The following is a 14,706-nucleotide window of genomic DNA, read 5'->3' as shown; positions in this document are numbered from 1 at the left end:
ATATTCTCTAGCTCCATCCATTTGCCTAAGAATTTCATGAATTCATTGTTTCTAATGGCTGAATAGTACTCCATTGTGTAGATATACCACATTTTTTGCATCCACTCTTCTGTTGAGGGATACCTGGGTTCTTTCCAGCATCTGGCAATTACAAATAGGGCTGCTATGAACATAGTAGAACATGTATCCTTATTACATGGTGGGGAGTCTTCTGGGTATATGCCCAGGAGTGGTATAGCAGGATCTTCTGGAAGTAAGGTGCCCAGTTTTCGGAGGAACCGCCAGACTGATTTCCAGAGTGGTTGTACCAATTTGCAACCCCACCAGCAGTGGAGGAGTGTTCCTCTTTCTCCACACCCTCTCCAACACCTCCTGTCTCCTGAATTTTTAATCTTAGCCATTCTGACTGGTGTAAGATGAAATCTTAGGGTTGTTTTGATTTGCATTTCCCTAATGACTAATGAAGTTGAGCATTTTTTAAGATGCTTCTCCGCCATCCGAAGTTCTTCAGGTGAGAATTCTTTGTTTAACTCTGTACCCCATTTTTTAATAGGGTTGTTTGGTTTTCTGGAGTCTAACTTCTTGAGTTCTTTATATATATTGGATATTAGCCCTCTATCTGATGTAGGATTGGTGAAGATCTTTTCCCAATTTGTTGGTTGCCGATTTGTCCTCTTGATGGTGTCCTTTGCCTTACAGAAACTTTGTAATTTTATGAGGTCCCATTTGTCAATTCTTGCTCTTAGAGCATACGCTATTGGTGTTCTGTTCAGAAACTTTCTCCCTGTACCGATGTCCTCAAGGGTCTTCCCCAGTTTTTTTTCTATTAGCTTCAGAGTGTCTGGCTTTATGTGGAGGTCCTTGATCCATTTGGATTTGAGCTTAGTACAAGGAGACAAGGATGGATCAATTCGCATTCTTCTGCATGCTGACCTCCAGTTGAACCAGCACCATTTGTTGAAAAGGCTATCTTTTTTCCATTGGATGTTTTCAACCTCTTTGTCGAGGATCAAGTGGCCATAGGTGTGTGGGTTCATTTCTGGATCTTCAATCCTGTTCCATTGATCCTCCTGTCTGTCACTGTACCAATACCATGCAGTTTTTAACACTATTGCTCTGTAGTATTGCTTGAGGTCAGGGATACTGATTCCCCCAGATTTCCTTTTGTTGCTGAGAATAGTTTTAGCTATCCTGGGTTTTTTGTTGTTCCAGATGAATTTGATAATTGCTCTTTCTAGCTCTGTGAAGAATTGAGTTGGGATTTTGATGGGTATTGCATTGAATCTGTATAGTGCTTTAGGCAAAATGGCCATTTTAACTATATTGATTCTGCCGATCCATGAGCATGGGAGGTTTTCCCATTTTTTGAGGTCTTCTTCCATTTCCTTCTTCAGAGTCTTGAAGTTCTTGTCATACAGATCTTTCACATGTTTGGTAAGAGTCACCCCAAGATACTTTATACTGTTTGTGGCTATTGTGAAGGGGGTCATTTCCCTAATTTCTTTCTCAGCCTGCTTATCCTTTGAGTATAGGAAGGCCACTGATTTGCTTGAGTTGACTTTATAACCTGCCACTTTGCTGAAGTTGTTTATCAGCTGTAGGAGTTCTCTAGTGGAGTTCTTTGGGTCACTTAGGTAGACGATCATGTCGTCTGCAAATAATGATAGTTTGACTTCTTCCTTTCCAATTTGTATCCCTTTGACCTCCTTATGTTGTCGAATTGCCCGAGCTAGTACCTCAAGTACAATATTGAAAAGATAAGGAGAAAGGGGGCAGCCTTGTCTGGTCCCTGATTTCAGTGGGATTGCTTCAAGTTTCTCTCCATTTAGTTTGATGCTGGCTACCGGTTTGCTGTATATTGCTTTTACTATGTTTGGGTATGGGCCTTGAATTCCTGTTCTCTCCAAGACTTTAAGCATGAAGGGATGCTGAATTTTGTCAAATGCTTTTTCAGCATCCAATGAAATGACCATGTGGTTTTGTTCTTTGAGTTTGTTTATGTAGTGGATTGTATTGATGGATTTCCGTATATTGAACCAACCCTGCATTCCTGGGATAAAGCCTACTTGATCATGGTGGATGATCGTTTTGATGTGTTCTTGGATTCGGTTGGCAAGAATTTTATTGAGTATTTTTGCATCGATGTTCATAAGGGAAATTGGTCTGAAGTTCTCTTTCTTTGTTGGATCTTTGTGTGGCTTTGGTATCAGCGTAATTGTGGCTTCGTAGAAGGAATTGGGTAGTGTTCCTTCTGTTTCTATTTTGTGGAATAGTTTGAAGAGTATTGGTGTTAACTCTTCTTTGAAGGTCTGGTAGAATTCTGCACTGAAGCCATCTGGTCCTGTGCTTTTTTTGGTTGGAAGACTTTCTATGACTCCTTCTATTTCTTTAGGCATTATGGGACTGTTTAGATGGTCTAGTTGGTCCTGATTTAATTTTGGTATTTGGTATCTGTCAAGGAAATTGTCCATTTCCTCCAGATTCTCCAGTTGTGTTGAGTATAGGCTCTTGTAGTAGGATCTGATGATTTTTTGGATTTCCTCAGTTTCCGTTGTTATATCTCCCTTTTCATTTCTAAGTTTGTTAATTTGGATACTTTCTCTGTGCCCTTTGGTCATTCTGGCTAAGGGTTTATCTATCTTGTTGATTTTCTCAAAGAACCAGCTCCTGGTATTGTTGATTTTTTGTATGGTTCTCTTTGTTTCTACTTGATTGATTTCGGCCCTGAGTTTGATGATTTCCTGCCTTCTACTCCTCCTGGGCGAAATAGCTTCTTTTTGTTCCAGGGCTTTCAGGTGTGTCATTAAGCTGGTAATGTATGCTCTCTCCATTTTCTTTTTGGAGGCACTCAGGGCTATGAGTTTTCCTCTTAGCACTGCTTTCATTGTGTCCCATAGATTTGGGTATGTTGTGTTTTCATTTTCATTGTGTTCTAAAAAGTCTTTAATTTCTTTCTTTATTTCTTCCTTGACCAAGGTATCATTGAGTAGAGTATTGTTCAGTTTCCACGTGTATGTGGGCTTTCTGTTGTTTCTGTTGCTATTGAAGACCACTTTTACTCCATAGTGATCAGATAGGAGGCATGGGATTAGTTCGATCTTCTTATATTTGTTGAGGTCTGTCTTGTGACCAATTATATGGTCGATTTTGGAGAAGGTACCATGAGGTACTGAGAAAAAGGTATATTCTTTTGTTTTAGGATAGAATGTTCTATATATATCTGTTAAATCTAATTGGTCCAAAGCTTCAATTAGTTTCATTGTGTCCCTGTTTAGTTTCTGTTTTCCTGATCGGTCCATTGAGGAAAGTGCAGTGTTGAAGTCACCCACAATTATTGTGTTAGGTGCAATGTGTGCTTTTAGTTTTAATAAAGTTTCTTTTACAAAAGAGGGTGCCCTTACATTTGGGGCATAGATGTTCAGGATTGTCAGTTCTTCTTTTTGTATTTTTCCTTTGACCAGCAAGAAGTGTCCCTCAGGGTCTCTTTTGATGACTTTGGGTTGAAAGTCAATTTTATCTGATATTAAAATGGCTACTCCAGCTTGTTTCCTGAGACCATTTGCTTGTAAAATTGTCTTCCAGCCTTTTACTCTAAGGTAGTGTTTGTCTTTGACCCTGAGGTGTGTTTCCTGTAAGCAGCAAAATGTAGGGTCCTGTTTACGTATCCATTCAGTTAGTCTGTGTCTTTTTATTGGGGCATTAAGTCCATTGATGTTAAGAGATATTAAGGAATAGTGATTGTTACTTCCTATCATTTTTGACGTTATTTTTTAAATTTGAATGCTTAACTTCTTTTGGGTTTGATGAAAGGTTACTATCTTGCTTTTTCCAGGGTGAAGTTTCCCTCCTTGTATTGGTGTTGTCCTCCTATTATCCTTTTTAGGGCCAGGTTTGTGGATAGATATTGGGTAAACTTGGTTTTGTCATGAAATATCTTAGTTTCTCCATCTATGGTGATTGAGAGTTTTGCTGGATATAGTAGTTTTGGTTGGCATTTGTGTTCTCTTAGAGTCTGCATGAGATCTGCCCAGGACCTTCTAGCCTTCATAGTCTCAGGTGAAAAGTCTGCTGTGATTCTGATAGGTCTTCCTTTATATGTTACTTGGCCTTTTTCTCTTACTGCCTTTAGTATTCTTTCTTTGTTTAGAACATTTGGTGTTTTGATTATTATGTGACGGGAAGTATTTCTGTTCTGGTCCAGTCTGTTTGGAGTTCTGTAGGCTTCTTGTATATTCATGGGCATCTCTCTCTTTAGGTTAGGGAAGTTTTCTTCCATAATTTTATTGAAGATATTTGCTGGCCCTTTAAGTTGTAAATCTTCACTCTCCTCTATGCCTATAATCCTTATGTTTGGTCTTCTCATTGTGTCCTGGATTTCCTGGATATTTTGGGTTACAAGCTTTTTGCATTTTGCATTTTCTTTAACTGTTGAGTCCATGGTTTCTATGGAATCTTCAGCATCTGAGATTCTTTCTTCTATCTCTTGTATTCTGTTGTTGATATTTGTATCTCTGTCCCCTGATTTCTTCCCAAGGCTTTCTATCTCCAAAGTTGTCTCCCTTTGAGTTTTCTTAGTTGTTTCTACTTCTGATTTTAGATCCTGGATGGTTTTGCTTAGCTCCTTCACTTGCATGTTTGTGTTTTCCTGTAATTCTTTAAGAGATTTTTGTGTTTTCTCATTCATGAGCTCAGCCTGTTGACCAAAGTTCTCCTGTATTTCTTTAAGAGATTTTTGTGTTTCGTCTTTCATGACCTCAGCCTGTTGAGCAAAGTTCTCCTGTATTTCTTTAAGTGTTTTTTGCATTTCCTCCTTGTTGGCTTTTGTATTCTCCTGGATTTCTTTCAATGATTTTTGTGTTTCCCTTGCAAGGGCTTCTACCTTTTGATCCATTGTCTCCTGAATTTCTTTACGTATGACCTTCATGTGTTCCTGTACCAGCATCATGACCAGTGATTTTAAATCCAAATCTTGTTTTACTGGTGTGATGGGGTATCCAGGACATGTTGGTAGAGGAGAATTGGGTTCAGATGTTGCCATATTGCCTTGATTTCTGTTAGTGACGTTCCTGCGTTTGCCTTTTGCCATCTAGATCTCACTGGTGTTAGTTTATCTTGTCAGTGCTGGACTCACCAGTGCAAGCTGCCCCTTCCCAGTTGGCCTCTGGTGCACAGCTTACCTCCTGCACTGCTTGTAGACAGTGTGCTGCTGCCCAGGCTGTTCAGATCCCAAAGCAGGCACCCGAAGGCTCCCGCTGGGGCCCGCTGGATTCACTGGAGCACACTGACTTCTCCCAGCTGGCCGCCCGGAAGCCCAGCTAGCCACTTGCAGGACTTGGAGATGTAATGCTGCCGCCCAGACTGATCTGGATCCAGAAGCGGAGAGAGTAGAGCTAAGGCCTTCTGCCTGAGGCCTTGCCCCAGATTGTGTCTGTGGAGCAGATGGAGCCCGTGTGCACTCCCAGGGAGTGCCGACGGTGTATGCTACTGTGACCTCCCCTGAGTTCCGCTCACTCCGCTGGGCAGCCGATCTGCCAACCGGGCTATCGCACACAAGGTTAGCCTGGCCGCCCAGTCCCTGAGTCCAGGCAAAAGCCTGGGAGGCCAAGGTCCAAGCAAAGTTCCCCTACGGCTTTGACTGTTAATTGGGTTTGCCAGGTGACTAGGATGGCGGGCGTGTGCGCCCGCGCTCCCTGAAAGCGCCGGGAGAGTCTGCTTTGCTAACAATCACCTGGGCGGGTTGACTCACAGATGGCCCACCAAGCCGCCCAGTTCTTGGGGTCAGTCCTGTGCCTTTTGGGGCCTGGACCCCCGCTTTGTTAGCCTTAGGCTATGCCTGTTACAGGTCTGCCCGCCTGAGCTCTCTGTCGTCCTACAGGCAAAATGGCGGCGGCGCGCTCGCAGGCCTGGGCAAAAAACCTCCTGGTTGGGTTGGCACCCCGATGGCCCCCCGACCCGCCCAGGGCCTGGGTGCAGGCCAACGCCCGTCGGGCTCAGACCACCGCGGTGTTGGCCTCGGATTATGTTTGTGTACCTCAGTCTGTCCGATTCCTGGAGTACGGAACCAAGATGGATCCTCCTCTCCTGACTGGTGGGAGGCCGAGTTCTGAAGTGGCCTCCGTGCAGGAAAGGCGCCGCACAACTGCAGCTGCTTGCTGTCCGGCTGGTCAGCGAAGGTCAGTGGTCGTGGGCGCAGGGCCTAACTGGTCCCTGTGACGCCTTGGTTCCACTGCTGATGGCCCTTCAGCTGGAGCAGCCACTGCTGCCGCTGCTGCCGCCGCCGCCGCCTCCTGAGATTTTTCTAAAATTTTTAAATAATAGTAAAAAAGAAAGACAATGAAACATTACTGCAATTGCATTGAGTTTTGGAATATTTGCAGAGAGTGATGATGTGCTTCTAGGATTTTACTTACTTTTATCCATAACAATGTAATTATGGAAAGCAATTATTAGTTAATGTTTTTGTAAGACTGGGAATTTGGGTCAACAGTGAAGAGAATGTACTGGCCATGTTGAATATTTGAGTTTGGTTTCTCTATCCATGTCAGGATTCTCACAGCTCTCTCTGTGTTTAACTCAAGGATCACTGGAGACCTTTTACTTTCAGCTGCACTTGTAGACACAGGCAAGCACTTGTGTGCCTACTGCACACACATATACATAAGAAAAATAATAAAAATGGATTAACTTTTATTGCATGTGTTGTTCTAAGTACAGTTGGTTCATATTTGTTTTATTAGAAATAATTTCATAATGCTTTGTATAATAATTTTGAATATGAGGGGAGAATATATGTATTTCAGAACACACCTTCTAGGGCTCGACTATCTCATTTTATTAGATAGTACTGTGGATGAACTCATTTGGTCATATTTAGTTTTAGGGGATTTATCTGATTTGATATCATACAGGCCACAAATGTCCTTTAAAGGCATTGATTTCCTTATAAGTGTTTAAAAGCTAAATCTACCAGTCTCCCATTTATATGTAGCAAACACTAAACAAATAATCTATTGAGTAATATTGGTTTTTTGAAGCCACAATTTGAATAATTGTGGCTAAGTGTGCAATAACATTTTAACCCATTATATTGCATCACAATAAACTGGGTGTATATAAAAATGTAAACTACAAGATTCCTCATATTCTAGACATTATGTGTCAAAAATTATCTACATATTCCTGGATATAAAATCATGCGAATTTTTGAAATGGGAATGTCTAGATCAAGAATAAAGTCTTTGATAATTTCCTAAGCAATTTTTTTTATTCGATATAATTTATTTACATTTCAAATGATTTCCCCTTTTCTAGCCCCCCCCCACTCCCCGAAAGTCCCGTAAGCCCCCTTCTCTTCCCCTGTCCTCCCTCCCACCCCTTCCCAGTTCCCCGTTCTGGTTTTGCCAAATACTGTTTCACTGAGTCTTTCCAGAACCAGGGACCACTCCTGTTTTCTTCTTGTATCTCATTTGATGTGTGGATTATGTTTTGGGTATTCCAGTTTTCTAGGTTAATAACCACTTATTAGTGAGTGCATACCATGATTCACCTTTTGAGTCTGGGTTACCTCACTTAGTATGATGTTCTCTAGCTCCATCCATTTGCCTAAGAATTTCATGAATTCATTGTTTCTAATGGCTGAATAGTACTCCATTGTGTAGATATACCACATTTTTTGCATCCACTCTTCTGTTGAGGGATACCTGGGTTCTTTCCAGCATCTGGCAATTATAAATAGGGCTGCTATGAACATAGTAGAGCATGTATCCTTATTACATGGTGGGGAATCCTCTGGGTATATGCCCAGGAGTGGTATAGCAGGATCTTCTGGAAGTGAGGTGCCCAGTTTTCGTAGGAACCGCCAGACTGCTTTCCAGAGTGGTTGTACCAATTTGCAACCCCACCAGCAGTGGAGGAGTGTTCCTCTTTCTCCGCACCCTCTCCAACACCTGCTGTCTCCTGAATTTTTAATCTTAGCCATTCTGACTGGTGTAAGATGAAATCTTAGGGTTATTTTGATTTGCATCTCCCTAATGACTAATGAAGTTGAGCATTTTTTAAGATGCTTCTCCGCCATCCAAAGTTCTTCAGGTGAGAATTCTTTGTTTAACTCTGTACCCCATTTTTTAATAGGGTTGTTCGGTTTTCTGGAGTCTAACTTCTTGAGTTCTTTATATATATTGGATATTAGCCCTCTATCTGATGTAGGATTGGTGAAGATCTTTTCCCAATTTGTTGGTTGCCGATCTGTCCTCTTGATGGTGTCCTTTGCCTTACAGAAACTCTGTAACCTTATGAGGTCCCATTTGTCAATTCTTGCTCTTAGAGCATACGCTATTGGTGTTCTGTTCAGAAACTTTCTCCCTGTACCGATGTCCTCAAGGGTCTTCCACAGTTTCTTTTCTATTAGCTTCAGAGTGTCTGGCTTTATGTGGAGGTCCTTGATCCATTTGGATTTGAGCTTAGTACAAGGAGACAAGGATGGATCAATTCGCATTCTTCTGCATGCTGACCTCCAGTTGAACCAGCACCATTTGTTGAAAAGGCTATCTTTTTTCCATTGGATGTTTTCAGCCTCTTTGTCGAGGATCAAGTGGCCATAGGTGTGTGGGTTCATTTCTGGATCTTCAATCCTGTTCCATTGATCCTCCTGCCTGTCACTGTACCAATACCATGCAGTTTTTAACACTATTGCTCTGTAGTATTGCTTGAGGTCAGGGATACTGATTCCCCCAGATTTTCTTTTGTTGCTGAGAATAGTTTTAGCTATCCTAGGTTTTTTGTTGTTCCAGATGAATTTGATAATTGCTCTTTCTAACTCTGTGAAGAATTGAGTTGGGATTTTGATGGGTATTGCATTGAATCTGTATAGTGCTTTAAGCAAAATGGCCATTTTAACTATATTGATTCTACCAATCCATGAGCATGGGAGGTTTTCCCATTTTTTGAGGTCTTCTTCCATTTCCTTCTTCAGAGTCTTGAAGTTCTTGTCATACAGATCTTTCGCATGTTTGGTAAGAGTCACCCCAAGATACTTTATACTGTTTGTGGCTATTGTGAAGGGGGTCATTTCCCTAATTTCTTTCTGAGCCTGCTTATCCTTTGAGTATAGGAAGGCCTCTGATTTGCTTGAGTTGATTTTATAACCTGCCACTTTGCTGAAGTTGTTTATCAGCTGTAGGAGCTCTCTAGTGGAGTTTTTTGGGTCACTTAGGTAGACTATCATGTCGTCTGCAAATAATGATAGTTTGACTTCCTCCTTTCCAATTTGTATCCCTTTGACCTCCTTATGTTGTCGAATTGCCCGAGCTAGTACCTCAAGTACAATATTGAAAAGATAAGGAGAAAGGGGGCAGCCTTGTCTGGTCCCTGATTTCAGTGGGATTGCTTCAAGTTTCTCTCCATTTAGTTTGATGCTGGCTACCGGTTTGCTGTATATTGCTTTTACTATGTTTAGGTATGGGCCTTGAATTCCTGTTCTCTCCAAGACTTTAAGCATGAAAGGATGCTGAATTTTGTCAAATGCTTTTTCAGCATCCAATGAAATGACCATGTGGTTTTGTTCTTTGAGTTTGTTTATGTAGTGGATTGTATTGATGGATTTCCGTATATTGAACCAACCCTGCATTCCCGGGATAAAGCCTACTTGATCATGGTGGATGATCGTTTTGATGTGTTCTTGGATTCGGTTGGCAAGAATTTTATTGAGTATTTTTGCATCGATGTTCATAAGTGAAATTGGTCTGAAGTTCTCTTTCTTTGTTGGATCTTTGTGTGGCTTTGGTATCAGCGTAATTGTGGCTTCGTAGAAGGAATTGGGTATTGTTCCTTCTGTTTCTATTTTGTGGAATAGTTTGAAGAGTATTGGTGTTAACTCTTCTTTGAAGGTCTGGTAGAATTCTGCACTGAAACCATCTGGTCCTGTGCTTTTTTTGGTTGGAAGACTTTCTATGACTCCTTCTATTTCTTTAGGCATTATGGGACTGTTCAGATGGTCTAGTTGGTCCTGATTTAATTTTGGTATTTGGTATCTGTCAAAGAAATTGTCCATTTCCTCCAGATTCTCCAGTTGTGTTGAGTACAGGCTCTTGTAGTAGGATCTGATGATTTTTTGGATTTCCTCAGTTTCCGTTGTTATATCTCCCTTTTCATTTCTAAGTTTGTTAATTTGGATACTTTCTCTGTGCCCTTTAGTCAGTCTGGCTAAGGGTTTATCTATCTTGTTGATTTTCTCAAAGAACCAGCTCCTGGTTTTGTTGATTTTTTGTATGGTTCTCTTTGTTTCTACTTGATTGATTTCGGCCCTGAGTTTGATGATTTCCTGCCTTCTACTCCTCCTGGGTGAAATAGCTTCTTTTTGTTCTAGGGCTTTGAGGTGTGTCATTAAGTTGGTAATATATGCTCTCTCCATTTTCTTTTTGGAGGCACTCAGGGCTATGAGTTTTCCTCTTAGCACTGCTTTCATTGTGTCCCATAGATTTGGGTATGTTGTGTTTTCATTTTCATTGTGTTCTAAAAAGTCTTTAATTTCTTTCTTTATTTCTTCCTTGAACAAGGTATCATTGAGTAGAGTATTGTTCAATTTCCACTTGTATGTGGGTTTTCTGTTGTTTCTGTTGCTATTGAAGACCACTTTTATTCCATAGTGATCAGATAGAAGGCATGGGATTAGTTCTATCTTCTTATATTTGTTGAGGTCTGTCTTGTGACCAATTATATGGTCTATTTTGGAGAAGGTACCATGAGGTGCTGAAAAAAAGGTATATTCTTTTGTTTTAGGATAGAATGTTCTATATATATCAGTTAAATCTAATTGGTCCAAAGCTTCAATTAGTTTCATTGTGTCCTTGTTTAGTTTCTGTTTTCCCGATCAGTCCATTGAGGAAAGTGCAGTGTTGAAGTCACCCACAATTATTGTGTTAGGTGCAATGTGTGCTTTGAGTTTTAATAAAGTTTCTTTTATGAAAGAGGGTGCCTTTGCATTTGGAGCATAGATGTTCAGGATTGAGATTTCTTCTTGTTGTATTTTTCCTTTGACCAGCAAGAAGTGTCCCTCAGAGTCTCTTTTGATGACTTTGGGTTGAAAGTCAATTTTATCTGATATTAAAATGGCTACTCCAGCTTGTTTCCTGAGACCATTTGCTTGTAAAATTGTCTTCCAGCCTTTTACTCTAAGGTAGTGTTTGTCTTTGACCCTGAGGTGTGTTTCCTGTAAGCAGCAAAATGTAGGGTCCTGTTTACGTATCCAGTCAGTTAGTCTGTGTTTTTTTATTGGGGCATTGAGTCCATTGATGTTAAGAGATATTAAGGAATAGTGATTGTTACTTCCTATCATTTTTGACGTTATTTTTTAAATTTGATTGCTTAACTTCTTTTGGGTTTGATGAAAGGTTACTATCTTGCTTTTTTCAGGGTGAAGTTTCCCTCCTTGTATTGGTGTTGTCCTCCTATTATCCTTTTTAGGGCTGGGTTTGTGGATAGATATTGGGTGAACTTGGTTTTGTCGTGAAATATCTTAGTTTCTCCATCTATGGTGATTGAGAGTTTTGCTGGATATAGTAGTTTTGGTTGGCATTTGTGTTCTCTTAGAGTCTGCATGAGATCTGCCCAGGACCTTCTAGCCTTCATAGTCTCAGGTGAAAAGTCTGCTGTGATTCTGATAGGTCTTCCTTTATATGTTACTTGGCCTTTTTCTCTTACTGCCTTTAATATTCTTTCTTTGTTTAGAACATTTGGTGTTTTGATTATTATGTGACGGGAAGTATTTCTGTTCTGGTCCAGTCTGTTTGGAGTTCTGTAGGCTTCTTGTATATTCATGGGCATCTCTCTCTTTAGGTTAGGGAAGTTTTCTTCCATAATTTTATTGAAGATATTTGCTGGCCCTTTAAGTTGTAAATCTTCACTCTCATCTATGCCTATAATCCTTAGGTTTGGTCTTCTCATTGTGTCCTGGATTTCCTGGATATTTTGGGTTACAAGCTTTTTGCATTTTGCATTTTCTTTAACTGTTGAGTCCATGGTTTCTATGGAATCTTCAGCATCTGAGATTCTTTCTTCAATTTCTTGTATTCTGTTGTTGATATTTGCATCTCTGTCCCCTGATTTCTTCCCAAGGCTTTCTATCTCCAAAGTTGTCTCCTTTTGAGTTTTCTTAGTTGTTTCTACTTCTGATTTTAGATCCTGGATGGTTTTGCTTAGCTCCTTCACTTGCTTGTTTGTGCTTTCCTGTAATTCTTTAAGAGATTTTTGTGTTTTTTCTTTCATGACCTCAGCCTGTTGACCAAAGTTCTCCTGTATTTCTTTAAGAGATTTTTGTGTTTCGTCTTTCATGACCTCAGCCTGTTGACCAAAGTTCTCCTGTATTTCTTTAAGTGTTTTTTGCATTTCCTCCTTGTTGGCTTTTGTATTCTCCTGGATTTCTTTCAATGATTTTTGTGTTTCCTTTGCAAGGGCTTCTAACTTTTGATCCATTTTCTCCTGAATGTCCTTCATGTGTTCCTGTACCAGCATCATGACCAGTGATTTTAAATCCAAATCTTGTTTTACTGGTGTGATGGGGTATCCAGGACTTGCTGGTAGAGGAGAATTGGGTTCAGATGTTGCCATATTGCCTTGATTTCTGTTAGTGACGTTCCTGCGTTTGCCTTTTGCCATCTAGCTCTCACTGGTGTTACTTGGTCTTGTCAGTGCTGGACTCACCAGTGCAAGCTGCCCCTTCCCCGTTGGCCTCTGGTGCACAGCTTACACTCTGCACTGCCTGTAGACAGGGTGCTGTTGTCCAGGCTGTTCAGATCCCGAAGCAGGCACCTGAAGGCTCCCGCTGGGGCCCGCAGGATTTATTGGAGCACACCGACTTCTCCCAGCTGGCCGCTCGGAAGCCCCCACTAGCCTCTTGAGGGACCTGGAGATGTGGCGGCCACCCAGGCTGATCTGAAGTGGAGAGAGTTGACCTGAGGGCTTCTGCCTGAGGCCTTGCACCAGATTGTGTCTGTGGGCCAGATGGAACCCATGTGCACCCCCAGGGAGCTCCGAAGGTGTATGTTGCTGTGACCTCCCCTGTGTTCCGCTCACTCCGCTGGGCAGCCGATTTCCCCAACCGGGCTGGAGCACACTAGGTTAGCCTTGTCGCCCGGGCCCTGAGTCCAGGCAAAAGCCTGGGAGGCCAAGGTCTGAGCAAAGTTCCCCTAGGGCTATGACTGTTATTTGGGTCCGCCAGGTGACCCGGATGGCGGGCGTGCGTGTCCGCGCTCCCCGAAAGCACCGGGAGAGTCTGTTGTGCTAAAAACCTCCTGGGCGGGTTGACACACAGATGGCCTACCAAGCCGCCCAGTTCTTGGGGTCAGTCCTGTGCCTTTTGGGGCCTAGACCCCCGTTTTGTTAGCCTCAGGCTACGCTTGTTAGCAGTCTCTGCCCTCCCGAGCACTCTGGGTCCTGTAGGCAAAATGGCGGCGCGTGCGCCGGCCAGGGCAAAAAAAACTCCTGGCTGGGTTGGCGCCCCGATGGCCACTCGAACAGCCCAGGGCCTGGGTGCAGGCCAACGCCCGTCAGGCTCAGACCCCTGCGGTGTTGGGCCTAGGATTATGTTTGTGTACTCAGTCTGACCGATCTCTGGAGCCCGGAATCAAGATGGAGGTGAGTCTCTCCTGACTGGCGGGAAGCTGAGTTCTGAAGTGGCTTCCGTGCAGCGAAAGGCTCCGCAGAACCGCAGCTGCTTGCCGCCCGGCTGGTCAGCGAAGGTCAGTGGTCGTGGGCGCAGGGCCTAACTGGACCCTGTGTCGCCTTGGTTCCACCGCTGATGGCCCTTCAGCTGGACCAGCTACTGCTACCGCCGCCTCCGCCGCCGCCGTCCTCCTTAGCAATTTTTTAAATGTTACAAATAATCATTTGTCCTCTTCTTTACTTTGACAGAGACCTTGAAACTTGATTTCCAGTATCCAACTAGGACAGTCCAGTTGACCTTTTGCCATTTCATTCTCCACTGGTTTCTTCAGAAAACATAGGGACACATAATTCAATATAAAAAAATAATAAGTAAATATAATTACAATTCAAGTGTGGAATGTAATATAAATGTAATTTTAGAGGAGATCAGTTATTATAATAAATTTGTGTAGATAATCTTAAACTTCAGTTTGAATATAAATATTTCTTTTGTGAAATGACAACTTCCAAGAATTTTCAATGAATACAATGTGAATGTTAATGAAGAATGTGTCCCTTAATGGGACATTGTTAATCATCACATTTCTATGAAAACTTACTTAGGAAATGGATAGTTCTTTTTAGTGTTGATGCATTTTAGACACATCTGTATCCCATTATTGGAGGAGAATTGGTGAATGTGATAGATTTAGTACAGCCACAAACACTCAATTGTTTTTATGGAAATGCCATTTCCTTGGACGCAGCAAAGTCAAAGCATCTGCCTCCCATTACATCCTTCCAGATTTTTTGAATCAAGGACCTCAGTAAGAACTCCATACCAAGGACGATCTGAGAAAAATTAACTACATGCCTGTATCAGTAGGTTTGCAAATTGTTTCCATAAATAACTTTTAATAGCATGTTCATATATATATATATATATATATATATATATATATATATATATATATATATATATACATACATACATATATACATGTTCACACATACACATATATACATATTCACATATACAAATATACACATATACACATATACATATAT

This window comes from Apodemus sylvaticus, chromosome 19 (genome assembly GCF_947179515.1).
Source record: "Apodemus sylvaticus chromosome 19, mApoSyl1.1, whole genome shotgun sequence".
NCBI classification, from domain to species: Eukaryota; Metazoa; Chordata; class Mammalia; order Rodentia; family Muridae; genus Apodemus; species Apodemus sylvaticus.
The sequence above is the reverse complement of the archived record's forward strand: the minus strand, read 5'-3'. Positions refer to the sequence as shown.